At 35.0% G+C, this 27,082-nt stretch overlaps 1 protein-coding gene across 25 annotated transcripts in view; it reads left to right on the top strand.

Moving 5' to 3' along the window:
* The window catches only part of LOC131154156 (pentatricopeptide repeat-containing protein At1g08070, chloroplastic), a 34,355-nt gene extending 20,316 nt beyond the window's left edge, over positions 1 to 14,039 (top strand). For 16 of the 25 annotated variants that reach the window (XR_009136365.1, XR_009136359.1, XR_009136358.1 and 13 more), the window contains one exon: positions 13,545 to 14,039. The gene's annotated coding sequence lies outside the window, so the exon portion shown is untranslated. The remainder of the gene's footprint in view (positions 1 to 13,544) is intronic. The other 9 variants (XR_009136364.1, XR_009136366.1, XR_009136353.1 and 6 more) reach the window with 2 other exon arrangements.
* The last annotated feature ends 13,043 nt before the right edge of the window (positions 14,040 to 27,082 follow it).

Below are 27,082 nucleotides of genomic sequence, written 5' to 3'. Positions count from 1 at the left end.
ATAAAAATCACGGCCATAGCGGCCGTTATGGACCGTGACCGTTATAAAAAGGCTGCTACGACCGTTAGGTAATGGCTATAGGACTGTTACGCCAAATTTTTTTTTTTTTTTAAACTTTTTCTTCTCACATTTTCTCTCTCTTTCGTATATCATTCTCAATATACCAAGTGGCAAGAGGGGGAAAAGATTATAATGAGGACAACAATGATACAAAATTTACTATTTCTTTAAATACTCACAACAGATGCATTAATTAACAATTTCAAGATACTAACTTGTTAGGAAAATATCTTTTTTTTTTTTTATCATCTTAGTAACGTGATATTTATGTTCTTTATTTTTCAACTTCTTCTTTCTTTTCTAGCTATTTTATATTTATATTATTCTTGTCTTATGTGTCTAATAGATTAATGGAGTGTATAATGAATTTTGTTTTATTAATTAATTTAGCACATATAATAATTTATCACAGATAAGAACAATGAGAAATATAAATACGCACACACACGTAATTTTCTATCAATGGCGGTTTAAAACAAATGTAAACTTGCTGCCCTTACCAAATAACTTAGTTACTCGAAAAAGATCCAAAATACACTAAAACTCTTTCTAAGAATGGCTAAAAGTTTAAAACATGCAAGTACGTTAATATGCACAAGGTTGTGTGTGCTTCAAAAAAATTCATGGCTGTTACCTGGAGTTAATAAACATCATTAGTGCATATGTTTCACAAATAGACTTAGTAGAAAATCTTAAAAGAAAATTTTGGTAAGATATGGATAATATTTTACAATGGATACCAATGTCTGAAAAGACATTCATTGATGCTGATTTGAATGGTCACATTGGAAAGGATAATATAGGGTACAAGAGGATACGTGGAAGCCATGGATATAGTGATAAAAATGAGACCGGTTATATAAACTTAGATTTTGCCTGTCTTACAATTTGGTTATATTAAATACTTGCTTTATAAAAAGAGAAGAATACTTAATAACTTTCAAGAGTGGGTATAATAAAAGCCAAATAGATTTCTTTTTAACTAGGGACTGGGATCGTTTATCTTGTAATGATTGTAAAGTTATCCCAGGTTAAAGCTTGGCTGCACAACATAGAGTCTTAGTATTAGATATACAAATTAAAAAATAGAAGAGAATGAGTAACATAAATCAACACAAGAGGACTATATGGTGGAACTTGAAAGGAGATAATATAGTAAAATTTAAAGATAAAATGATCAAAGAGAGTGATTGGATAGTAAGGGGTAAAGTAGATGCAAATACTGCTTGAAATAAAATGGCTAATTCTATCCTAAGAATAACCAAGAAGTTTTAAGTGAGTCCAAAGGAAGCTATTTAGGTGGTAAAGAATGTTGGTGGTGGGATCAAGAAGTCTAAAAAACCTTTAAGACAAAAAGAAATTGGCAAAATTGTAGAAATATAGAATATCTTGAAAAATATTTAAAGGAGAGGAAAAATGCCAAAAAAAAAAAAAAAAAAAACCTATTAGGGAAGCTAAACATAGAACTTATGATACTCTTTATGCTAAACTAGATACAAGAAGGAGAAAAAAAACATTTATAAACTTGCTAGAGTTGGAGAAAGAAAGTGTAAAGATTTAGGTGATGTAAAATGTATAAAGAATGAGTATGATAATGTCTTAATTAGAGAAGAAAACATAAAAGAAAGATGATGAATATACTTTGATAAGTTGTTTAATGAAAACCAAAATGAAAGGTTGAACTTGGAAGGGACAAATGAGGAGAAGACTAAAAATAGGAGATTTATTTGCAAAATTAGAGTTCTTGAACTTAAGATGACATTAAAAAAGATGAAAAGTGGGAAATCTATTAGACTAGATGAATTTGGAAATGTTTAAGGGATAAAGGAGATATTTGGTTAATTAATCTGTTCAACACTTATAAAAACCAAAAGAATGGTGGAAAAGTATGTTAGTACTTTTATACAAAAACAAAGACGATTTTCAAAACTATGATAACTGTCGTGGAAATTAAGATTATGAGTCATACGATGAAATTATGGGCAAGGGTAATTGAACATATAATAAGATTGGAAACAAAGATTTTAGAAAATCAATTTGGTTTTATTCTGGGAGATCAACAACAGAAGCTATTTATCTTTTAAAAAGTTTAATGAAAGAAGTTTAGAGAAAAGAAGAGGGACTTGCATATGGTTTTCATTGACCTAAAGAAAGCATATGATAGAATACCTACGGAAGTTCTTTGGAGGGTCTTAGAAAAGGAGTTTTGTAGTAGATATACTGAGGTCATTGAGTATATGTATGATGTAGAGTAGTGACTAGTGTTAGGATTGAATTGGCAAAATTGTAGAAATATAGAATGTCTTGAAAAATATTAAAAAGAGAGGAAAAATGCAAAAAAGAAAAAAGAAAAAAGAAAAACCTATTAGTGAAGCGAAACATAGAACTTATGATACTCTTTATGCTAAACTAGATACAAAAGAAGGAGAAAAAAGACATTTATAAACTTGCTAGAGTTGGAGAAAGAAAATTCAAAGATTTAGGTGATGTAAAATGTATAAAGAATGAGTATGATAATGTCTTAATTAGAGAAGAAAACATAAAAGAAAGATGATGAATATACTTTGATAAGTTGTTTAATGAAAACCAAAATGAAAGATTGAACTTGGAAGTGACAAATGAGGAGAAGACTAAAAATAGGAGATTTGTTTGCAAAATTAGAGTTCTTGAACTTAAGATGACATTAAAAAAGATGAAGAGTGGGAAATCTATTAGACTAGATGAATTTTGGAAATGTTTAAGGGATAAAGGAGATATTTGGTTAATTAATCTGTTCAACACTTAATAAACCAAAAGAATGGTGGAAAAGTATGTTAGTACTTTTATACAAAAACAAAGACGATATTCAAAACTATGATAAATGTCGTGGAAATTAAGATTATGAGTCATACAATGAAATTATGGGCAAGGGTAATTGAACATATAATAAGACTGGAAACAAATATTTTAGAAAATCTATTTGGTTTTATTCTTGGAGATCAACAACAGAAGATATTTATCTTTTAAAAAATTTAATGAAAGAAGTTTAGAGAAAAGAAGAGGGACTTGCATATGGTTTTTATTGGCCTAAAGAAAGCATATGATAGAGTACCTAGGGAAGTTCTTTGGTGGGTCTTAGAAAAGAAGGAGTTTTGCAGTAGATATACTGAGGTCATTGAGTTATGTATGGTATAGAGTAGTGACTAGTGTTAGGATTGAATTGGCAAAATTTTAGAAATATAGAATATCTTGAAAAATATTAAAAAGAGAGGAAAAATGGAAAAAAAAAAAAAACCTATTAGTGAAGCTAAACATAGAACTTATGATACTCTTTATGCTAAACTAGATACAAAAGAAGGAGAAAAAAGACATTTATAAACTTGCTAGAGTTGGAGAAAGAAAATGCAAAGATTTAGGTGATGTAAAATGTATAAAGAATGAGTATGATAATGTCTTAATTAGAGAAGAAAACATAAAAGAAAGATGATGAATATACTTTGATAAGTTGTTTAATGAAAACCAAAATGAAAGATTGAACTTGGAAGTGACAAATGAGGAGAAGACTAAAAATAGGAGATTTATTTGCAAAATTAGAGTTTTGAACTTAAGATGACATTAAAAAGGATGAAAAGTGGGAAATCTATTAGACTAGATGAATTTTGGAAATGTTTAAGGGATAAAGGAGATATTTGGTTAATTAATCTGTTCAACACTTATAAAAACCAAAAGAATGATGGAAAAGTATGTTAGTACTTTTATACAAAAACAAAGACGATATTCAAAACTATGATAAATGTTATGGAAATTAAGATTATGAGTCATACAATGAGATTATGGGCAAGGGTAATTGAACATATAATAAGACTGGAAACAAATATTTTAGAAAATCAATTTGGTTTTATTCTGGGAGATCAACAACAGAAGCTATTTATCTTTTAAAAAATTTAATGAAAGAAGTTTAGAGAAAAGAAGAGGGACTTGCATATGGTTTTTATTGACCTAAAGAAAGCATATGATAGAGTACCTAGGGAAGTTCTTTGGTGGGTCTTAGAAAAGAAGGAGTTTTGTAGTGGATATACTGAGGTTATTGAGTATATGTATGATATAGAGTAGTGACTAGTGTTAGGTTTGAATTGGCAAAATTTTAGAAATATAGAATGTCTTGAAAAATATTAGAGAGGAAAAATGAAAAAAAAAAAAAACCTATTAGTGAAGCTAAACATAGAACTTATGATACTCTTTATGCTAAACTAGATACAAAAGAAGGAGAAAAAAAACATTTATAAACTTGCTAGAGTTGGAGACAGAAAATGCAAAGATTTAGGTGATGTAAAATGTATAAAGAATGAGTATGATAATGTCTTAATTAGAGAAGAAAACATAAAAGAAAGATGATGAATATACTTTGATAAGTTGTTTAATGAAAACCAAAATGAAAGATTGAACTTGGAAGTGACAAATGAGGAGAAGACTAAAAATAGGAGATTTATTTGTAAAATTAGAGTTCTTGAACTTAAGATGACATTAAAAAAGATGAAAAGTGGGAAATCTATTAGACTTGATGAATTTTGGAAATGTTTAAGGGATAAAGGAGATATTTGGTTAATTAATCTGTTCAACACTTATAAAAACCAAAAGAATGGTGGAAAAGTATGTTAGTACTTTTATACAAAAACAAAGACGATATTCAAAACTATGATAACTGTCGTGGAAATTAAGATTATGAGTCATACAATGAAATTATGGGCAAGGGTAATTGAACATATAATAAGATTGGAAACAAAGATTTTAGAAAATCAATTTGGTTTTATTTTGGGAGATCAACAATAGAAGTTATTTATCTTTTAAAAAATTTAATGAAAGAAGTTTAGAGAAAAGAAGAGGGGCTCTCATATGGTTTTTATTGGCCTAAAGAAAGCATATGATTGAGTACCTAGGGAAGTTCTTTGGTGTGTCTTAGAAAAGAAGGAGTTTTGCAGTAGAATACTGAGGTCATTGAGTATATGTGTGATATAGAGATTTTGCAGTAGATACTAGTGTTAGGATTGTAGGATGGGAATCTAGAGATTTTCCAATTATAATAGGTGTATATCAAGGTTCTACTTTGAGTCCTTATCTTTTAACTTTAGTAATTGATGAACTTACTAAGAATATCCAAGATGAGATCCCTTTGGTGTATGTTTTTTGCAAATGATATTGTGTTGATTGATGATAGAAGGAGTGAAGTGGAATCTAAGGTTGAAATTTGAAGAACATTAGAATCTAAAGGATTTAGAATAAGTAGGAGTAAGATTATATGAAATGTAATTATAATAGTGTAAGGGTAGCAATTAAGAAAAGATTAAACTTGATAATCAAGAAATTAGTAGCATAGATTTAGATATCTTGGATTTATTATGTGAGCTAAAAGGGAAATTGAAGAAGATGTAGTACATAAAATTAAAACAGGTTCGGTAAAATGAAGTAATGTATCAGGTGTGTTGTGTGATCATAGAATATCCTTAAAATTAAAGAAAAGTTTTATAAGATGGCTATAAGACCAGCTATGTTTTATGGTTTAGAATGTTGGACAACTAAGAAACAACATGTGCAAAAAGTAAAAGTTGTTGAAATGCGAATGTTAAGGTAGATGAATAGTTTAACATTGAAAGATAAAGTAAGAAATGAGCATATATGCAATAATTTAGGCACACAGGTTGAAAACAAGATATGGGAGGGACGACTTAGATGGTTTGGGCATTTGAAACATGAACCTTGTAAAGCACCTGCAAGGAAGAGTGAAACCCTAACCATGCAACGTAGAGTCTTAGTGTTAGATATATGTATTAAAAAATGGAAGAAAAAGGATAAAATAAACCAGTATAAGAGAACTAGATGGTGGAACCTAAGAGGAGAAAATATAATAAAATTTAAAGATAAAATGATCAAAGATGGGGATTGGACCATAGAGGATAAGATAGATTCAAATACTCTTTGGAGTAGATTAGCTAGCTCCATTAAAAAAATAGCAAAAGAGAATTTAGGTGAATCAAGGGGAAGATTCTCGATTAGCAAAGAGAGCTGGTGGTGGGATAAAGATGTACAAAAAATCATAAAGGCAAAAAGAATTTAGAATAAAATGTGGCAAAAATGTAGAAATATAGATAACTTTGAAAAATATAAGGAGGCAAGAAAAGATACAAAAAATGCCGTTAGTGAAGCTAAATATAGATCATTTAATTGTTTGTATGATAGATTAGGTACAAAAGAAGGGGAAAGAGATATATTTAAACTTACTAAAGCTAGAGAAAGGAAGAGCAAGGACTTAGGGAATGTAAAATGTATAAAAAGTGAGGATGATATTTTCCTGGTTGAGGACAAAGACATTAAAGAAAGATGGCGAAGTTACTTTAGTAAGTTTTTTAATGAAAACCAAATAGAAGGCCTAAACTTAGAATTATCAAATGAGGAAAAGACTAAAAATATAAGATTTATTCGCAAAATTAGAGTTAACGAAGTTAAGTTTGCACTAAAAAAGATGAAAAATGGGAAAGCTTTGGGAATAGATAACATCCCAATTGAAGTTTGGAAATGCTTAGGTGATAACGAAATTATCTGGTTAACTAATTTATTTAATATAATTGTAAAAACTAAGAAAATGCCAGATGAATGGAGAAAAAATACTGTAATACCTATATACAAAAATAAAGGAGATATTCAAAATTGTAATAACTATCGTGGAATTAAACTTATGAGTCGTACAATGAAGTTATGGGAAATGATAATTGAACAAAGATTAAGGTTAGAAACGAAGATCTCAGAAAATCAATTTGGTTTTATGCATGAGAAGTCTTTCACAGAAGCTATTTATCTTTTAAGAAGATTAATGGAAAAGTTTAGGGAAAATAAGAGGGACTTGCATATGATATTTATTGACCTTGAGAAAGTATATGATAGGATACCTAGGGAAGTTCTATGGTGGGTTTTAGAAAAAAAGGGTGTATGTAGCAGGTATATCGATGTCATTAAGGAAATGTACGATGGAAATATAACTAGTGTAAGGACTACAGATGAAGAAACTAGAGAATTTCCAATTACCATAGGTGTACATCAAGAATTTGCTTTGAGTATTTATCTTTTTGCTTTAGTGATGGACCAATTGACTAAGAGTATTCAAAAGGAGGTTCCATGGTGTATGTTTGTAGATGATATTGTATTAATTAATGAAACTAGAGACGGAGTAGAGGCTAAATTAAAATTATGGAGAGAAGCTTTGGAATCTAAAGGCTTTAGGATAAGTAGAAATAAGATAGAATATATGAAATGTAATTTTAGTAATGATAGGAGGAATATTGGAGACAAAGTTGAACTTGATTATGAAGAAATAAATAGCACTTGTAGATTTCGATACCTTGGATCTATTTTGCAAGCTGAAGGAGAGATTGAAGATGATGTAATGCATAGAGTTAAAGCAAGTTGGGTAAAATGGAGAAGTGCTTCAAGTGTGCTCTGTGATCGTAGACATGGTCTTAAATTTCCACGAAATTGTCGAAATTTCTGTCTCCCTTGAAATCGAAATGGCAGTCAATTTCCGTCTTGCATAATTTCCATCGAAATCTCAACGAATCATCCGAAATTTATCGAAACCTCGAAATTTTAGCGAAATTTGTTGAAATTTTAACTATGCAATGAAATTTTGTCGAAATTCAAACGAGAGATTCAAGAGTGAAGTGAAATTTCTCTTTTAATTTATTTTATTGAAACAAAAGGTCATCACAAGTTCTTTTGAAATTATATGAAAAAATAAACTTATAGTAATATTTTATTTAACCATTCATGTCTAAATTATCAATATTTGTATAATAAATAATTTTTAAATGATTTATGAATTTCATTTGCATTAATTGAATATGTTTAATGTATATTATCTTACAAGCATGTTTGATACACATACTATTTTACGACTTTTCCACTTCATACAAAACATAGATGTATTTAATTTGTAATATATTAGTCTTAAAACTTATATTATTATGTTTGTTAACCATTTCTAAAGTTTCACAAATAATTTCATGCTTTACTACTAGTTTTCGTTATTTTTTCAAATCGAAATCGAAATTGACATTGAAATCGAAATTTCCGTTGAAATTTCCATACTTTTGGAGCTTCGAAATTTGAGTCGAAATCGAAATTTAAGACCTTGATCGTAGAATACTCTAAAAATTGAAAGACAAGTTTTATAGGACAACTATAAGACTAGTTATGCTATATGGATCGGAATGTTGGGCGATGAAGAAACATAATATCGAAAAAGTAAAAGTTGTCGAGATGAGAATGCTTAGATGGATGAGTTGTATAACATTGAAAGATAAATTAAAGAATAAACATATTCATGGTAAGTTAGGTGTAGCTCCAGAAGATAAGATAACGGAGGGACGACTCAGATGGTATGGAAATTTGCAACGTAGGCCACATAGTGCACTTGTGAGGAAGAGTGACTTAGTTACTATGGAGGCCAGTAGAAGGGGTAGGGGTAGACCTAAAATAACTTGGGAGGAGATAGTGAGTAAGGATTTAATATCCTTAAATCTATTAAAAGAAATGGTCCATGATCGCATAAATTGGCGGAAAATAATTCATATAGCCGACCCCACCTAATGGGACTAAGGCTTGTTTTTTTTGTTGTTGTATTCATGTTTTAATAATTATTATATAGCCTATGGTTGTATAATTTGTTTTACTTATATATATGAAATTATAGTGATGTCACTGGTTCAACCACTTGGTTGACTCATTGTCTGGCATTCCCTCACACTCTCGGATCTCTGTCTTCGTCATTGACGACTCCGTCTTTGTTGTCCTCCGTGAGCAGCTTCATCGCCAAAGTTCCCACTTCACCAGCGACCCTGTCTCCATCCTCTCCTTCGCCTACAACTCCACTACCAACGCAGCACTCCCTCTTCAGCAAACCAGCTCCGTCAATGCTCGCTGACGTCGCTGAATCTCCGTCAGCCATCCCTCATCCCTTGCGATCCGATTCTTTGGCTGCTGCAATATCCAGAGATCCTGTCAAACCCTTGGCCACCGCAGGCTCTTCCTCCACTCTCCCTTTCCATACCCTTACTCACATGATCACCATCAAGCTATCCTCCACAAATTATCTTCTCTGGCATAGTCAAATTCTTCCCCTCATTGAGAACTAGTATCTTTACCATAGTCTTGAAGCCTACCAATTGAATGTTTTAGAGAGATAAATGGGCTGTTGAGCTGCAACAATTCGACGAGGAACTTTAAGACCATCAATGAGTTTGTCAAGAAATGGAGTGCGAAGTGCATTTCATGAACAAGAAACTGTAAAAATGGAGATTTTTTTTTTTTCTTTTCAAGTGTTGAGAACCTTTTTATTTTTTATTTTATTTTTTAAATTTTTTTGCTGAGTGTGAGGATGGAAAACTGGAAACAATTTTCCACCTCTGTTAATCCATCAGTGTGAGGATGGAAAGCAGCTAAAAACTTTACTTGTGTTCCAAACAATTTCCATTAGGCCTTCCAGGATTAGCTATCAAATTTCCCATCCCTATCAAAGACTATTGATGTGGGAAACAAGTGGAGCCAAACAATTTCATGAAAGAAGAGTGTGGCTATGTGTGACACATCATTAGTTTTACTACACGGAATGAAATATGTAATTATTGAATACATATGGACCACCACAAGAATGGAATCATGACCCTTAATAGTTTTAGGCAACCCTAGAATATAGTCCATTCTTAGATCCTTTCAAGGTGTTCTCTACTTCTTAGCCTTGGGAAATTGGTAGATGTGACATTGAGACACAATCCTAGATACATTTTTCTTTAAGGAGGGCAAGTAGAACCTACTGTCAACTACAAGAGTGGTCTTACTCCTACTGAAATGACCAGCAAGGCCACCCGCATGCAGCTCCTAAACCAAAATGTCACTCAGGGAAGTGCAAGGAATGCAGAATCTAGTCTCTCTAACCACATAAGTATCACTAACCACAAAATCAATAACCACGACGATTATCATCTTGCACTTGAAAAATGATACCAATGTCAGGACAAGAAGGGTACTCATCCTTTATAATCATCTTTTATAAGTTCAAAGCCTACTGTATGAACACCTAGAGTGTAAAGGTGTTACAACTCGACTCAGAGAGGTGTTGGGCTTATTCTCAGTACCTGCACAGTGCCTTAGAACAGAAGAGTATTCATGCAGAAATTCAACCATGTAGCATGCTGAGCACTAAGATTCTTTTTTGAGCATAGATACTTAAGTGGTAGGTGATTAGAATATATGACAAGGTCTTGGGGTAGTAGATAACACCTCTAATGCCTAAGTGCCTGCACTGCAACATTGAATTTTTTGTCACATGTGATATATTTCAACTTTGCATCATTGAATTTCTAGCTAAAGTAGGCTAAAGGGTGATGCTTGAACACCCCACCAATGCCTATTTGGGGGCATCAAAGACAGCCTCAAAGACTTTAGAGGAGGCTGTATGTGATGAAACGGGTGCCTCAGGCATCTTGAGCTTCACCATTTTGAAAGCTTTAGCAGCAGATGGGAGCCATGATGGTGCCAAGGTTCCTATGAACCACAAATGTCTAGCTCATGAAAACCATGGAGATTAGAAATGAATTTGGCTCTAGCTTGTCAATTTAGCTTTCACCTTCACAGGATCTGCAAAAAAGCCTAGTGATGACATGACATTCTCCAAGAAAGTGACATGAGTTTGTAGGAACATTTCTTAAGGTTAACATACATCTTGGCAGACCTAAGAGTAACGGAAACCATTGGAATATGGTCCTAGTTTCCTGTCTAGACTGACTGCAGATCAAGATGCCATCAAAATAGACAAGGAATTTTCTTAGAAAAGGACAAAGTAGTTCTATCATGACTCTCATAAACTTGCTGTGTGCGTTAACTACTCAAAAGGCATGACAAGCCAGCCAAGACCATCTTGGGTCTTGAAAGAGGTCTTTCACACGTCCCCTATGGAGCTACTATGATATCCTTAGGAGAGACTCTAGTTGTAGTGTCCTGGGCAAACCATGTTAATGTTTCCTATGTTCCATCACTTGGTGTCACAAGCTAAGCTTGTTTAGGGCATTATGCTTGCCTATGACCATTTGGCTCGTTTGTTTGGGATGAGTTTCCATCATGTAAATACTAGTGTAGGGTTATTTTCCAGTATTTATTTCATTGTAAGCCAAATAAGGTAGTATGACTCTTCGGTCACTTTGATCTTTCCTAGTGCCAGAGTGAGAATGGCCCAGAAAGCTCTTTAGGGGAGGGTGAATGTTCATCAGTCATTGTAAAACTCACTAGCTTTTGTCAACGTGTTTAGCCTACTTGCCTCCCTCGCTAAGCACACAATGTCAAGGGAGGTGTTGTTAATGAATTACGTTTGCTTCAATGTTTACTGCTTGCTTGCCATGGCTTTCATGAATTGATTACTGTTTCCGCTGCTATTTGAATGAATGCTAATGAAAGTGTCTCGTGGATGAATGTTGGTAAACAATAGGCTGACTAGTTAAACAAGAGTGCTTTAGCTAGCGCCGCACGACCCTTCACAACGGTGTGAAAAATAGTCGGACCATGACACTTGGCATCGAAGGTTGGCTTGTGCAAGCTCCCGCACGTTGCATCTGTAAAGGAAGTGGGGTACCGATTGGGCTAGACCTAGCAGTCAAGGATCGAAATAGGGTGGTGATACCCTAGGTTGACCTCAAAGATCTGATTATCCCGAGGGTCTACTTGGGCCTCCTCAATAGATTGATGCCTCCTCTATAGATTGATTTCCTAGACATTTTTCACACTAGGTAAGTTGTTCTATGTCAGTGTGGAAAGTAGCCTTTCTTTTGTAGAATTTGTCTGGGTGTTGGTTAATTGAGTTGCTGGTTTTGTTTCGGTTTCTTGAAGATGGGAATAGTTAGGTTTAATCATCCCAATTTCTTTTTTCCATATTAGCATGGGCTTCTTGTATGTTTCCAATGGTCCTGGGCTAGATGTGCTGAAATTATACCGGAGACAACTTAAATATTGACACTGTCCACTGTTACTAATGTTCGCAGTAAGTATGCAAAATGAATTAGTGCTTATGTTGGAGTGTGTGTTAGGTGCAATTTGAGCAAGCACAGCAATGAAGGGTTTTTTATTTTATTTTGTTTTATTTATTTATTATTTGCAATAAAGGAACGTAAAGACGTAAAGGGGCACAATAGGTAAAACTCATGCTATGAATAACCAATAAAATTGAGCATGAATCACTATTCTCAAAGTTGGGATTTAAATATTTTCCTTTTGTCTTCATCCCTGCCAATTGAATGTCAATCTTACGGAGATAAGTGAGCTGATGAGCTGTGACAATTCAAGGAGTGACTTTGAAACAATCTACTAGTTTAAAAGTGGGTTGGTCTTGCTTATGGTGCAACTTGAGTTGGGCCAGTGCTTATCAACAAGTTGGGTTTAGGTTTGATATAGGTGGATTAGGTTTTTCTGCATCAACTTAATTGCAGCCAGATTGCCGCAGTCATGACTCACCACACGACATCACTGCCAGCATTCCCTATCACCGCTCACTAGCTTTGTCTTCATCTCTGCCACGGTTTAGTCCCAGATCCCCGCCCCATGCCACATTACTGTTCAGTTGATCCTCCACCCCTAAAATTGAAAGTCATTTTACATCCCTCTTGCCAATCCTCATTTTTAGCTGAGGATGCCAGGAAGCCCCATGTATCATTTAGGAAATTCACAAAATTTCTATGTCTTATTTTGAGTAATTTATTTTTTTAAAGAAGAACAATTGTTTTAATGTTAGAAAGTAAATTGGGTTATATATATATATATATATAGTTATAGTCTCTTTGGATTCAGTTTTGGAATTGACACTTGATATGTTTAAGTTCAGATTGTGATCCCTTTGTGCCTTCAACATAGGTCCTGCATGACCTGGGGGGCAAAGTGACCGGAACCTAGCCATGGCTGTCATCCCTTAGGTTGTATGAAAATTTCTTTGCATGGACCATAAATGGTAGACATCATTTCCAAGTTATGGACGCCAAGTATACTTAGCTTTAGCATGTCCAAGGTGTAGGGTTGGTGGTAGTCAGAGTGGGGCCCCCTTCTCTTTTAATTGTTCACTTAGGAATCAGAATAAACATCCCGCGGAGTACAGTAGGTTTAACTATTGTGCCAGGGGGTGACGATTTGGCTGCCCCTCTCTCCTCTATTCATAGGTGGAAAGGCTTGTTTTTTTCTTTGCCTCGGGTAAGGGCCTTTGGCTAGTTTATACATTTGTGGCACAACCCCTACAGTGATTGGGGTGATATTTTGTCTCTGAAGCTCTAGCCTTCTCCCTTTTGACTAGGGCTGATCAAGCCTAGAACTAGATCTGCCGTGGTTCTTGGCCGCCGCAACCCTGGCTTATTTTCTTTTGTTTTGTTTATAAGTAGCTTGCAAGTCTAAACATGCTCAGTTCATTGGTGGTGATGCTGATTCAGATGCAGACAGGGACATCAGCTTGGAGAGAGTAGCGCTTATGAAGGTTGCACACAGGAAGAAGTTGGCTAGTCAAAGCTGACAACAGTTGTAGAGGCTTGAAGCTGGGGACTGAGGTGGTTGCTGGTTGGTACCTGTACTTGTCCCTAACTGTGGTCCATGGTGGAGCCATTCATGGCCCAAGTTAGGGGAGAGGGGAAAGCCTTCCCCCTGGAGTTGAGATGATCATCCTGCTGATTATTTGGTATTCTTTCTTTTGTTCTTGTTTAAGGGTGTGTTTGTTTTAGGTTATTTGCCTCATAATGAATTAGTATCTTATGGTAATGTGACTCAGATGTGCTCAATTAGGTGGATAATATTGTGTTAATGTGCAAATTAATGAGATGTCTTTAACTTAAAACCCTTGAGCATATTAGAGATGTACTTACAAATTCAGAATGTAAATTAATTATGCGCCTAACATTTAATTTATCTAATGACTCCAATTTCTAGTTTGACTTTTGTGTGTGGTTGTCTCTTAGGGATTGTTTGGTACCATTTGTTGAAAATTATGCAAATAAAAATTTTAAGAGAAAATAAAAAATAAAAACTAAAAATAGAAATTGGTTGCATGATTGATAATATTTTCAAAATTAAAATAAATTAAAAGTTGATTGGCATAGAGGACATTTCCACGGTGGGGGGGGAGATTTTGTGACACATTTCTGAATAGTCATCGTATTGAATTGTATGAATCAAATAAAAAATTTAAAATATAATTAAAATAATAAAACAAAAAAGATATAAATTTAAAATATTAATTATTTTGATTTTATTTAATTATAATATTTTTATACTTGCTTTTTACCTCTTCAAAAACAATCTTATTATGCATAGTAAAAAAATGGTAAAAATGAATTTTTTAAGTGGCTTTTTTTAATCATTGAAAATTTATGAAAATTTTTATTTAAATATATCTTAAATTCACTTGGTCATTTTATCTTAATTTGAATTTGAATATTGTCTAGAATAAATAATTTAGTCCACAAAAGTCAATGTTGGATTTTAGAATATTGTAGCAATAGATTATTACAATTGAAAATTATTAACTATAGTTTTTAGCTTTTGTGAAAATTGACAATAAAAATAAAAAATTAGTAATATAAATAAACATGTTGCTGTAACTTGTTTATTCACTTAACAACAAAGAAAACATATACTAAATGTTCCTTTAGTTTGGTTTTGAGAAGCTTTCAACATTTAAATATAAGCTCATGGCTAGCAGAGCTCGAAACAGGAAAAACATGGAAGGAGGAAGTGTACGTTTAGTTCCAATTCTAATTTGTTCGGGAGTAGCGAACATAATTTACTTAATATGTATAATCATGACGAGCTATGCTTAAGATAGATGAAGATCTGGATGAAGAGCTAAGAGAAGGAGATGGAGTCAACATGGCTCTGGAAGACATGACTTCTTAATATAATGGACACTCAATGTAAGATCAATGCGGAGTAAGGGAACAAAATGTAATAAGAACAGACTGAGAGAAATATCATTAAACTCAAACAAAAGGATTACAAGAACAAAAGGAATAACTTTTACAAGAGAATTCTTTACTCTCACTTGCTCTGCCTAACTAGAGGTTGGAGTCTCTTTTAAATAGATGGGGAGGAAGGGAGTATGCCATGACATCTTGGAATATGCTTCCGACATAATCTTTTTCCTTATGTCATTTACACGGCTTTTAATAAAGCTAGAGCTGACTAACAAAGACAATACACATAAAGCTAAAAATAATAAAGGTAAAGTTAACTGACAATGACAACACACATAAAGATAAAGCCGACTAACAATGACAATGCACATGAAGATAAAGCTGAAAATAAAGATAAGATTGGTATTGCTTCAGTGGTCCTTCGGTGGTCCATTGCTTCACTGGTCCATTCTTGCTCGGTAATCCTCCTTTTCTTCAGCTGGGTAGACTGCCATAATCTCCAGATTTTCAATTGTCCCATTACTCTCTGTTTGTTCCACATCTTTAGTGGTGTCCTTCGGTGGTCCATTTAGTGGTCCTTCGGCGGTCCATTACTTCAGTGGTCCATTCTTGCTCGATAATCCTCCTCTTCTTCAGCTGGGTAGACTTCCATAATCTCTAGATCTTCAATTGTCCCAATACTCTCTGTTTGTTCCACGTAATAAAATGTTAGCTTGTTTATTAGGTAGGTGCTATAGAAATGGGAAAATAAAACTTGGTAATGAGAGCTTTTGGCTTTTCCGTCATCTTGAAAATGCATTGGGTTGAATAAATCTTATGGTAACCTGTCTGGGTCGGCTTGATTTATGTGGCATAAACTTTTCCTTATATCGATCCATTTATGTGCTAAAAGGTGCGGATCTACAAAGGAATTTTCTTTGAAGCTCCTTATCCTTTCATAGATGGGAGAGATATTAACATATCTATTCCTATCTTGGATTTGGATCTTACCTGTGAGTTGGAAAATGACCAATAAATATGGGGACCTCGTATTGAAATCTAATTGCTTAACCCATTGTACTTTTGTTTTGAAGAATAGTTAGCCAATCCTTAAAGTAACTGTATTGGCGAAGTCTTTGTCTTCGATTTGTTAACAAGACATAGGTCCAGGGTTTGTGAAGGATCATACTGAGTTGGTAGGTCCTTGTAAGTTACCAAAGAAGGAGGAATGCTTCTTTAGGGAAGGTCAGAGGGGAAAGTGCGGGGACCCAAAGGCCAATGATGTATGAGAAAAGAGGGTGCAAGTCCAGGTATTTTATCAATGCATCGACTAGACCATATTTCGAGAGGAGAAGAGACTAGAGATCTTGGATCATTTTGTGATTTCCCTTATCAATGGTGTGACAAAGGATGTTATCTTGGATTTCACTTGGAAGAGTCTAAATTAGTTGTGAAAGAGAAGAGGAAGATGAGGATGCCATAAGGAAGAGAACCTGGGGATGAGTTTAGGGATTTGTTGGTCTTGAGAGGAAGTCACTACGGATGTTGTGCTTTCCTTTGATGTACTTAACTTCGAATTTATATTGTGAAAATCAGTTCGCCCATCTAAGGAGTTGTCTTTGTGGGAGGATCTTCTGCTTGAATTGAATCTGTTGTGATATGGATTGAATAACGAAGATGCATAGTGGAATAAACAACAAGTAAATAACACACACAATCAAAACAAGAACAACACAAAGATTTACGTGGTTCGGCAAAGTCTACATCGACGGAAGTAATGACACACAAATTTCACTATGGAAATCACAATGCACGTAATACATTTCTCAAAATGATCACTCACTCTTCAATATATACCCAGAATAACATATATAGAAGTTCCTCGGAGGTTTCCCTCTACTTACTTAATCACCCAACGTTCAAAAATTCAAAATTCAGAAAAACTACTTGTAGCCTAGTCGCCATATGTTGACGAGTACAAGGCTTCGTTGACGATCCATAGAAAGACAATTTGTCGACGAGTCTAGATCTCTGAAATTTTCCTGCTCTCGGTATTTTCTCGTTGACGATTTTAGAATCTTCATCGATGACTCGTTGCTGTCCACTCATTGACGAACACAGGGCATTCGTTGACGAGCTCTAATGTGCTGCCCCTTCATGTTTTTCCCTCTTCATTCTTTTCTTACAAAAACAAAGTATAAGAGCTACAAACAACAATCTCCACCTTGGCGATTATACACCCCTTAGGAGAATCCTGAAAAACATGAACTGTTCCATCTTGAATTTGAAAACGCTTGGTTGGGTATGTCTCCCTTCTATCACTTGGAGACATGGAGTAAGTTCAAGCAATGCTTGAACTTCTCTGAAGTAACTGATTTAGTTAGAATATCCATTGCATTTATAGATGTGTGAACTTTCTCCAACACATGTTCACCCGAAGCTATCAATTCCCGAACCTTGTGGAACCTCACATCAATGTGCTTGGTTCTAGCATGGTATACTTGATTCTTCGCCAAGTAAATGACATTTTGACTATCACAATGTAGCATCACTCCATCTTTTTGTAATCCCAGCTCTCTAACTAAATCGGTAAGCCATAAGGCTTCCTTTGCAGCTTCGGTAACCATATATTCCACATCAGTTGTGGACAATGCTACATAAGACTGTACCATGGATCTCCAACCTACTGGTTCTCCTACAAGGGTAAATACATATCCCGTAGTAGACCTTCTGTCATCCATATCTCCAGCATAATCAGCATCAACAAACCCTATAACTGAAGGACAACCTTGTTGCTTTCTGAACATGATGCCATATCCCGATGTACCCCATAAGTATCTAAGTATCCATTTGATGGCTTCCCAATGTTGCCTTCCTGGATTAGAAAAAAACTTACTTACCACACTCATCGTATGAGCCAAATCTAGCGTCGTACACACCATGACATACATCAAACTTCCCACAACACTAGCATAGGGGACCTTTGACATGTCCTAGATTTTCTCATCCAAACTTGGGTAATCTGCAGTAGATAACTTAAAATGATTTGCTAAAGGTGTACTCACCGGTCTTGCATCAGTCATGCTAAACCTCTCCAACACCTTATGCACATAATTGCCCTAAGATGACCATAATCTCCCTGTAGTTCTGTCTCGGCGAATCTCCATCCCAAGTATTTTCTTGGCTGAACCAAGATCTTTCATATCAAATTTCTTATGCAACAGGTCCTTTAACTGATTCACCTCAATTAAATCTTTTGTAACTATCAACATATCATCGACATACAATAACAAGAAAATAAGTGAGCCATAATCAAGTTTGTTCACATATACGCAGTAGTCATACTCACCTTTTGTAGCCAATTTTGATCATGTAGGAATCAAATCGTTTATACTATTGCCTTGTAGATTGTTTCAGCCCATAAAGAGATTTCTTCAACCTACAAACTAAATTTTCTTTTCCTGATTCAATGAATCCCTTCGACTATACCATATAGATTTGTTCCTCCAAGTCACCATGAAGAAACATCGTATTCACATCCATTTGTTTCAAATGAAGATCATAATGAACTACTAACCCCAACACAACTTTGATAGAAGTATGTCAGACCACTGGAGGAAAGATCTTATCATAATCTAACCCCTTCTTCTGTGAGTATCCTTTTGCCATCAACTGTGCCTTAAACTTCTCACCTTCCTTTTCTGATATTGCCTCCTTCTTCCTATAAACCCATTTGCAACCTATCAGTCTTTTTTCCATCTGGAAGCTCCACCAACTCCCAAGTTTAATTTTTACGTAGTGACTCCATTTCCTCAATCATTGCTTCCATCCATCTATCTTTCTCCTGGCCGTGCACTGCCACTTGAAATGTAGTTGGATCGTTGCAACTAGTAAGAAAAGCATAAGACACTAACTCTTCAAACCCATTCCTTGGTGGAGGCCGAATAGTGCGTTTGGATCTTCTTAACTGAATATCGTCAACTTGCTGGCTTTCCAAGCTAGACCTCTCTGCAACCACGAGATCATGATAATTTCTGTTGCCCTGAACTTCCAACTCCGTCTGCACGATATGTTCATCACTGCTCGAGCTTTCTGGCTCCTGTTTTTGTTCATCACATTTTTGAGTACGCTTCACCATAGGCTTCTCATAAAAGACTACATCCCTACTAATCACCACCTTGTTTGCCACTGGTCTCATAGCTTGTACCCCTTTACACCTATTGGATACCCCAAAAAGATGCAACGAAGAGACTTCGGATCAAGCTTAGACCTCTCCTCACTAGACACGTGAACATAGGCTGGACACCTGAATACTTTTTCCGGACACCTTAAGCTTGACCTGGTTCATTTGTTTTGCCACACCATTTTGTTAAGGTGTTCGGTGAATTGTAAAATGTCTCTTGATGCTCTACTCTGCACAAAACTCCATAGACCAAGAATCAGCGTACTCGGTCCCATTATCCAATCTTAAACATTTGATTCTTCTCCCTGTCTGGTTCTCCACTTCAGCCTTCCAAATCTTAAACTTGGCAAACACATTTGATTTTTGACGCATGAAGTAAACCCAGACTTTCTGTGAGTAATCATCAATAAAACTCACATAATACACATGTCCACCCTTTGATGGAACTCTAACTGAGCCCTAAACATCTGAATGTAAATAGTCAAGAATACCCTTTGTCTTGTGAATAGCTGGTCTAAACTTTGCCTTGTTCTATTTTCCAAGAACACATATCCTGTAAAATTTTAGCTGACATGATTTCAAGCCCTTCAAGAGTTTCCTTTTGTGTAGTTTCTTCATGCCGTGTTTCCCCATATGCCCAAGGCGCATATGCCACAAGACGGTCTCATCTGATTCAGCATCTGCAGTTGCAACTCCACCTACAATGGTAGTTCCCTGCAACGTGTAAATATTTCCATCCTGTTTCTGCCCTTTCATTACAGTCAGATTACCTTTTCATACCATCAAGACTCCACCTTTAGACTTGTGAAGCCATTACAATCCAAAGTATCAAGAGACATTAAACTCTTTCTCAACTTAGATATATGTCTTACATTACACAATATTCTTACAACACCATCAAACATCTTTATCTTTACATTTCATATGTCAACGATCTTGCAAGAAACATCATTACTTATAAGAACTGATCCAGAATTCACTAACCTGTAAGTGCTGAACTACTCCTTATTCGAAGTCATGTGATAAGAACATGTCGAGTCAAGTATCCGAGAGTCCGTTAGATTATCCAACCCCGCTGAAACTGATAAAACATCACTATCCGCTAAATATTCTTCTTGAACAACATTCGCAGATTTTGAAACACCTTCATGTTTCTCATAATTTCCCTTTCCAATCCGGACACTCTGGTTTCACTTTCTCCTTTTTACTGCATTTATAACACCGAATTTCCTTCTTCTTTTTGGATTGATTTCAGGATGATTTATGACTGGACCCATTCTTAAACTTTCCTTTGCCTCGCTCATTACTACCCTTTACTACAAGTCCTTCTTCTTCATCACATATCTTCAACCTTTGATGAAAATTTACTAAGACACTCGTTACCTCTTCCAGATCAAGAGTTTCTTTTCCCTACGTAAGAGTGGTCATAAGATTTTCGTAGGTATGAGTCGAGGGCAAAGAATTTAATAGCATCAAAGCCTTATCATCGTCATCAAACTTTACATCACTTCTCATCAAATCACTTATGATTTGGTTAAAAACATTAATGTGTTGATCTAGACTCGATCCTTCAACCATCTTAAGTCAATATAAACGCTGCTTAAGAAAAAATTTCTTATTGAGGGATTTAGACATGTACTGAATTTCTAACTTTCGCTAGATAGTCGCTAGAGAATCCTTCTCCATCACCCGATAGAGAACTTCGTCTGCCAACACAGGCATATTGTAGACGCTGCCTTTGCTTTCAAATTTACCCATGTTGCCTCATCCATTCCTTCTAGTTGAGTATCAAGCAAAGTCTTAGCCATTCCTTGTTGCACAAGAATGTCCTTCACTCTCCTTTGCCATAAACTGAAGTTTCCGATTCTATCGAATTTGACAACATCAAATCTTGTAGAAGACGATCTCGATGCCATAATAACAATCGCTCTGATACCAATTTGTTGTGATATGGATCGAATAATGAAGATGCATAGTGGAATAAACAACAAGAAGTAAATAACACACACAACCAGAACAAGAACAACATAAAGATTTATGTGGTTCGACAAAGCCTACATCCACGAAAGTAATGACAAATTTCACTATGGAAATCACAATGTACACAATACACTTCTCAAAATGATCACTCACTCTTCAATATATGCCCAGAATAACATATATAGAAGTTCCTTGGAGGTTTCCCTCTATTTATCCAACCACCCAACGTTCAAAAATTTAAAATTCAAAAAAACTGCTTGCAGACCTAGGCACCATTCGTCGACGAGTACAAGGCTTTGTTGACGATCCACATAAGACAATTCGTTGACGAGGACAGACTTTCGTCGACGAGTCCAGATCTATGAAATTTTCTTGCTCTCAGTATTTTCTCGTCGACGATTTCAGAATCTTCATCGACGACTCGTTGCTGTCCACTCGTCGACGAACACAAGGCATTCGTTGATGAGCTCTGCTCTGCTGCCTCTTCATGTTTTACTGGGATGAGGTGGGCGAGCGGAAGATTTTGGGTCTGAAACTGATTCAGCAGATCTCTGCAAAGGTCGAGCTTATCAGGGAGAGGATTAGAGCAACTTAGAGTCGGTAGAAGAGCTACACAGATACACACCAACGGGAGCTAGAGTTTGAGGTAGGTGATGCTATATTCTTGAGGATTGCTCCGATGAAAGGAGTGAGGAGGTTTGGTAGGAAGGGTAAGCTGAGCCCTAGGTACGTTGGAGGCCATTCAAGATTCTGGAAAGAGTCGGTTCGGTGGCGTACAAGATAGCATTACCTCTCGCATTGTCTAGGATTCACAACGTGTTCCACGTGTCAATGCTTAGGAGGTATATACTATATCCTTCACACGTGATCAGTTACGAGTCGTTGGAACTCAGGGACACATTAGTATATGAGAAGATACCAGTTCAGATCCTAGATCATAGAGAGCAGGAGTTATGTACGAATAATATTCCTCTAGTAAAAGTACTGTGGCATAATCACGCAGTAGAGGAGGCCTCATGGGAGTTAGAGTCAGAGATACGTCAGAAGTATCCTAATCTTTTCAGAGACGCTTAGAACTAGTCAGATAAGTAGAGCAACAGGTAAGTGATTTTATGTATGTATGTTTTGTTCATGTTTAGAGTATGTATGGTCTTTGGGAGAGTTTTGTATGAATATTATAATCTCTTGAGACATGGTATGTAACCATGGTATTCCTCCGCCATAAGTGAGTGTAGGTAATAAACTTGGGACGGGGCTACTATATGGGTGACCACCATCTTTTCCTAAAGTTGGCTCAACAAATCAGTAGTAATCTTGTGGATGTGATGGGAGTCAATCAGCAAATTTCGAGGATGGAATTTTTATAAGGAGGGGAGAATGTAGTAATCTGAACAAAAAAATAAAAATAAAATAAAATAATGAATAAATAAATATAATAATAAATATCTTGGAGGTGATATTTTTAGATATTTATAGATAAATATATATATAAATATCTTGGAGGGGATATTTTTAGATATTTATATATAAATATCTCGGAGGAGATATTTTAAGTTACTTAAGAGTTATGTATTTTTTTTATATAACTTTCAACTCTCTCTCTCTCTCTCTAAAATTAGGGATTCGATTTTCTCTCTCTCTAGCCACGGGAACTCTCCGCTAGTGCCCCTCGGTTCTCTCCCTTCTCCCAGCTCGTAGGATCTCGTTGTTCGGTCGGTCTAAAAAGCTAAGGTTTCGGGTTTTCGTCCGTTTTGGGTCATTTTTTAGGAAAGAGGTAAGGTAATTTGTTTACATAAGTTATTTTAGAAAACTAAATCGGTAGAACTGTAGCTTATGTTTATATGTACGTTATGACTATTCATTTGGAAAATTCTGCCAGGTAAAATGGTTGTTTTTACGATTTTACGGTTTTGGTAAAAACTAGGATTTTAGCGTTTGATCTCCAAACTTCTCAAAACTCCTTTATTTGCATTAAACTTAAAGTAGGAGATGCTTGAAATCCTTGTTTGCAGTTTAAATGGTATTTTACGAACCATTTTACTATGTATTGTATACTTAACCAAATGAGTGTGACATATGATATGAAATAGGAATGTATTGAAATGAAAAGCATGTTTATGAAATATAGGAACTGGAGTTCCAAATGAGTATCAGGAAATAGAAAAAAGAGATGCCGGTTAGATACCGAGTTCTATGTATTCAAGGGTTAAACCAAGAGTGCGTGTGTCGGTTTATACCATAGAATGAATGTATGAATGAATGTATGAATGAGTTTGTGAAAAATACTGAAATTGCTTAGATGATTTATGGAATGAAACAGGTTAATATGCTTTTATTATAAATTGTATATATGGTGTTGGAACTGCATTAGAAAGCTTGTTACTAATAAAGCTTTAGATAAGCTTATTATCACAAAGCCTTGAAAAGCTCGTTATTATCAGTAAGCGTGGTACCGTTGCTAGAATATGAGGTACAATGCAACCACATGACAATTTCTTTGGTGTGGGTATCGAGATAGTTGATTGACACGAAGGGCCACTGGTCGACTTAAGGTCCAGGGTGGTGATGGCAAAATCAGATTGGAGAGAATATGATGCCTTACAATGCCTGCACGAACAGGGCTACATCAGAACTTTATTATCGCACAACCCTTGTCATGGGGGCAGTAGATGGCTTAGTTATGATGTTTCAAAGTTGGGATGAGTTCTATATACATATATATGATTCTAAAACTAAAATGGGCAAAGTCACAAGGTTGAGTACCGAGCGGAGGGACTGTACAGTGTATGGGCCTGTACCCTACCCTAACATTGGGAATTCTCGCTTGTAATGATGCTGAATTATCTATTATAGGAATTATATATATATATATATATATATATATATATATATATATATATATATCTCCTATATTACAGAATTGAGAATGTTTTAAATGTTTAAATGCTTCTACTGAAATAAACTCATGTTGTCACACATTGATGTAATATGATCTACCTTACTAAGAAGTGTCTCACTCCAATATAAAACCTTTGTTTCAAGTCCTACAGGAAATCAGTCTTAGATTTCTAGAGGGACTTTGGAGCGTAGTATTGTTTTAGGTTATGTAAGTTTTGTATATGTACTAGATTTTTGGCTAGGATGTCTTTTGGGGATTGTAATAGCAAATTATGTTTTAGTGCATATGAATATATGTAAAAATAGTTAGATACTCTGGTAGTCTATCAGAAGATGTATGAACTATTATGTTTTTTGCTGTGCATGAGAAGACAAATCAGTATTATACACTCGTAAGTCCCTTATTAGGGCGGGTAGTTTGTGTTCATTATTATAAATATGCATGTTATATATGTTAGTAGCACTCTAGGGCCACCTAGAGGGCCGGAGCGTTACAACAAGCATAGCACCCTTAGTGAGCTTCCGCTGGCCATCACTGAAAGTACTGTAGTACCCTTCGTCATCAAGTTTACCTATAGAAATAAAGTTCAAACGAATGTCAAGAATATGCTTCACATCTCTAAGAACTAAACTCGTGCCATTATTTGTCTTCAGATACACATCCCCAATTCCAATGACTTTAACCAAGCCATCATTGCCTATATTTATTGTTCCAAAGTCACCAGATCTATAGCATGTAAAGAGTTCCTTCCGAGATGTAGCGCAAATGGAGGCACCACTGTTAATCACCCAACTGGTCTCATGGTATGCAATATTTATCATCTCATCATCATAAACAATGAAGAAGTTTGTAGGAGTGGTGGTAGCAACTCTATCATCACCATATTTTTCATTTCCATTCTTCGTTCCCTTCCCTTTCTCATTTTTGTTTTCTTTCTTCAATCGCCAGCAATATTTCTTGATGTGTCCCTTTTTCCCGCAATGATGACACTCAGTATTTGCAAACTTATTGGACTTACTTCTGCTGTTATCTCTGTTCTTCGGATCTCTTCTCTTACTTCTCCCCTTCTTTTCTGTAGCAAGATCTCTGATTGTGAAGAGGATCCCTGTGTTTTTTTTCTCATATCTTTATTTAGTAAACAACTCTTGGCCATATCCATTACGATTGCACCTTCTGGAGCGGAGTTAGACAATAAAGTTCTGAGCGTCTCCCACAAGTCCGGTAATGAACCAAGCAACCATAACCCTTGTATCTCATCATCAAACTTAATGCCCATTCCAGCCAACTGATTAATAATTCCTTGGAATGTATTCAAGTGATCAGATAAAGGAGTCCCGTCTTGGTACCTCAAAGCCATGATTTGTTTAATCAGAAATAACTTATTATTTTCAGCATTTCTAGCATATAACTTTTCAAGCTTACTCCATTGAGAACGTGCCTTTGTCTCTCCACTAATATTGTTCAAAACATAATCATGTACCCACTGCCTGATATACCCACACACTTGTTGATGTAACAAAGTTCATTCCACATCAGACAATTTTTTCTAGTTTTTCAGCACTAAACATGTAACGTCCTGCTTATCTTAATCATATAATAGAACATAGTAAATAAAATAGTCAACCCGAACCCGTGGGTAACGAGGATAGTTGTCAATCACAGCGGAAATCTAAGTAGCAGTAAATATAAATTACATTCTCAAAACCATAGAATACATTATACAAGAGTTAACTATAATCCATCACGTTCTGTATTTATATACAATCTCCAAAATACCCAAACACTTAGAAGTATTTCCTAGGATCCTATAACAAAAACCGTTGATCCTAGCATAACACTTACCCTCCTAGCGAGGTAACTCAATAAATTCAATGGCGGCCACGACCCGCCGGTCCTTTTGGGTTTCCTGAAAATCATTTAATGTTCGGGGGTGAGATACTTCTCAGTAAGGGAAAATAAACTAAATACACTTGTGTAACAACATGAATATTTAATGCAGTTATTCATATTCAGTACATTTCATATATCTGAAAACATACATCATAACATAGTGAATAATCATATACTTTCATATTTTCTAATAATTCATACTGATCATGAAATGTCTATTATAGCTGATAATACTGAAAACATACCCACGATGAATAGCAAAAACTTGACTCACTCGAAAAATGAGCAGCTCGGAAGCTATCCCAAGTATAAGAGTTCTGTCGTGTAATATTAAGCCAAGGGCTAGATCATCTCCTTAGTGAATGTGTTTAATCTCAGATTTTACGTTCTTCTAATCGAAATTAAAAAGGTACTGAACTCAGTTCAGATTCGGGTTTTTCAGAAATTTGGAGAGTTAAACAAAAATTTAAATTAAAGTCCTAAAACTAGCATGCTTCAATTTAAAGAGTACGTAGGGATGGAAACTCTAATCTACCTAAGGGAACATCGAAACACACGCTCATTAAAAATGGTAACATTGATCATGGAATTAAAGCACATAATGGAAACTCAATTAGACACAAAAACTCAATTAGACACAAACACACATACTAAAATCGAACCTTTAACAAAACTACGAAAATTAAATCAACCATCATGTTGTAAACGCAAACACAAACTCAACGAGAATTCAAAACACACAAACAATACGGAGCGCGATAAAAATATAAACTTAAATAAAATGGACCTAACTAAACCGGAACTCAACAAAAAGAGTAAACTTTCTTAAAAAAAAACAACTAATTAAATTCTTTAAAACAAAGAAAAAAAAAACACTTTTATTTATTTATTTATTTCATAACAAACCCAACCTTAATCCGATTAAACAAATAACTTAAACAACGAAAATTAAATACTAAAGCAAAACACACTAACATCATATTAATATTCAGTCAAATACTAATTAAAGAACAAAAGATAGAGAAGCAAAACTAATAACTTAAAAATTAAAATAACAATCAACTACATAAAAAATTAAGAGAGAGAGAATAGAGAGTGGCTCGGTTGTTTTTGAAAAGCCTGGGAAGATGATGG

This window comes from Malania oleifera, chromosome 4 (genome assembly GCF_029873635.1).
Source record: "Malania oleifera isolate guangnan ecotype guangnan chromosome 4, ASM2987363v1, whole genome shotgun sequence".
In the NCBI taxonomy this organism is placed as follows: domain Eukaryota; kingdom Viridiplantae; phylum Streptophyta; class Magnoliopsida; order Santalales; family Ximeniaceae; genus Malania; species Malania oleifera.
Note: the sequence above shows the minus strand (reverse complement) of the source record. Positions and strands in the feature narration are given on the sequence as shown.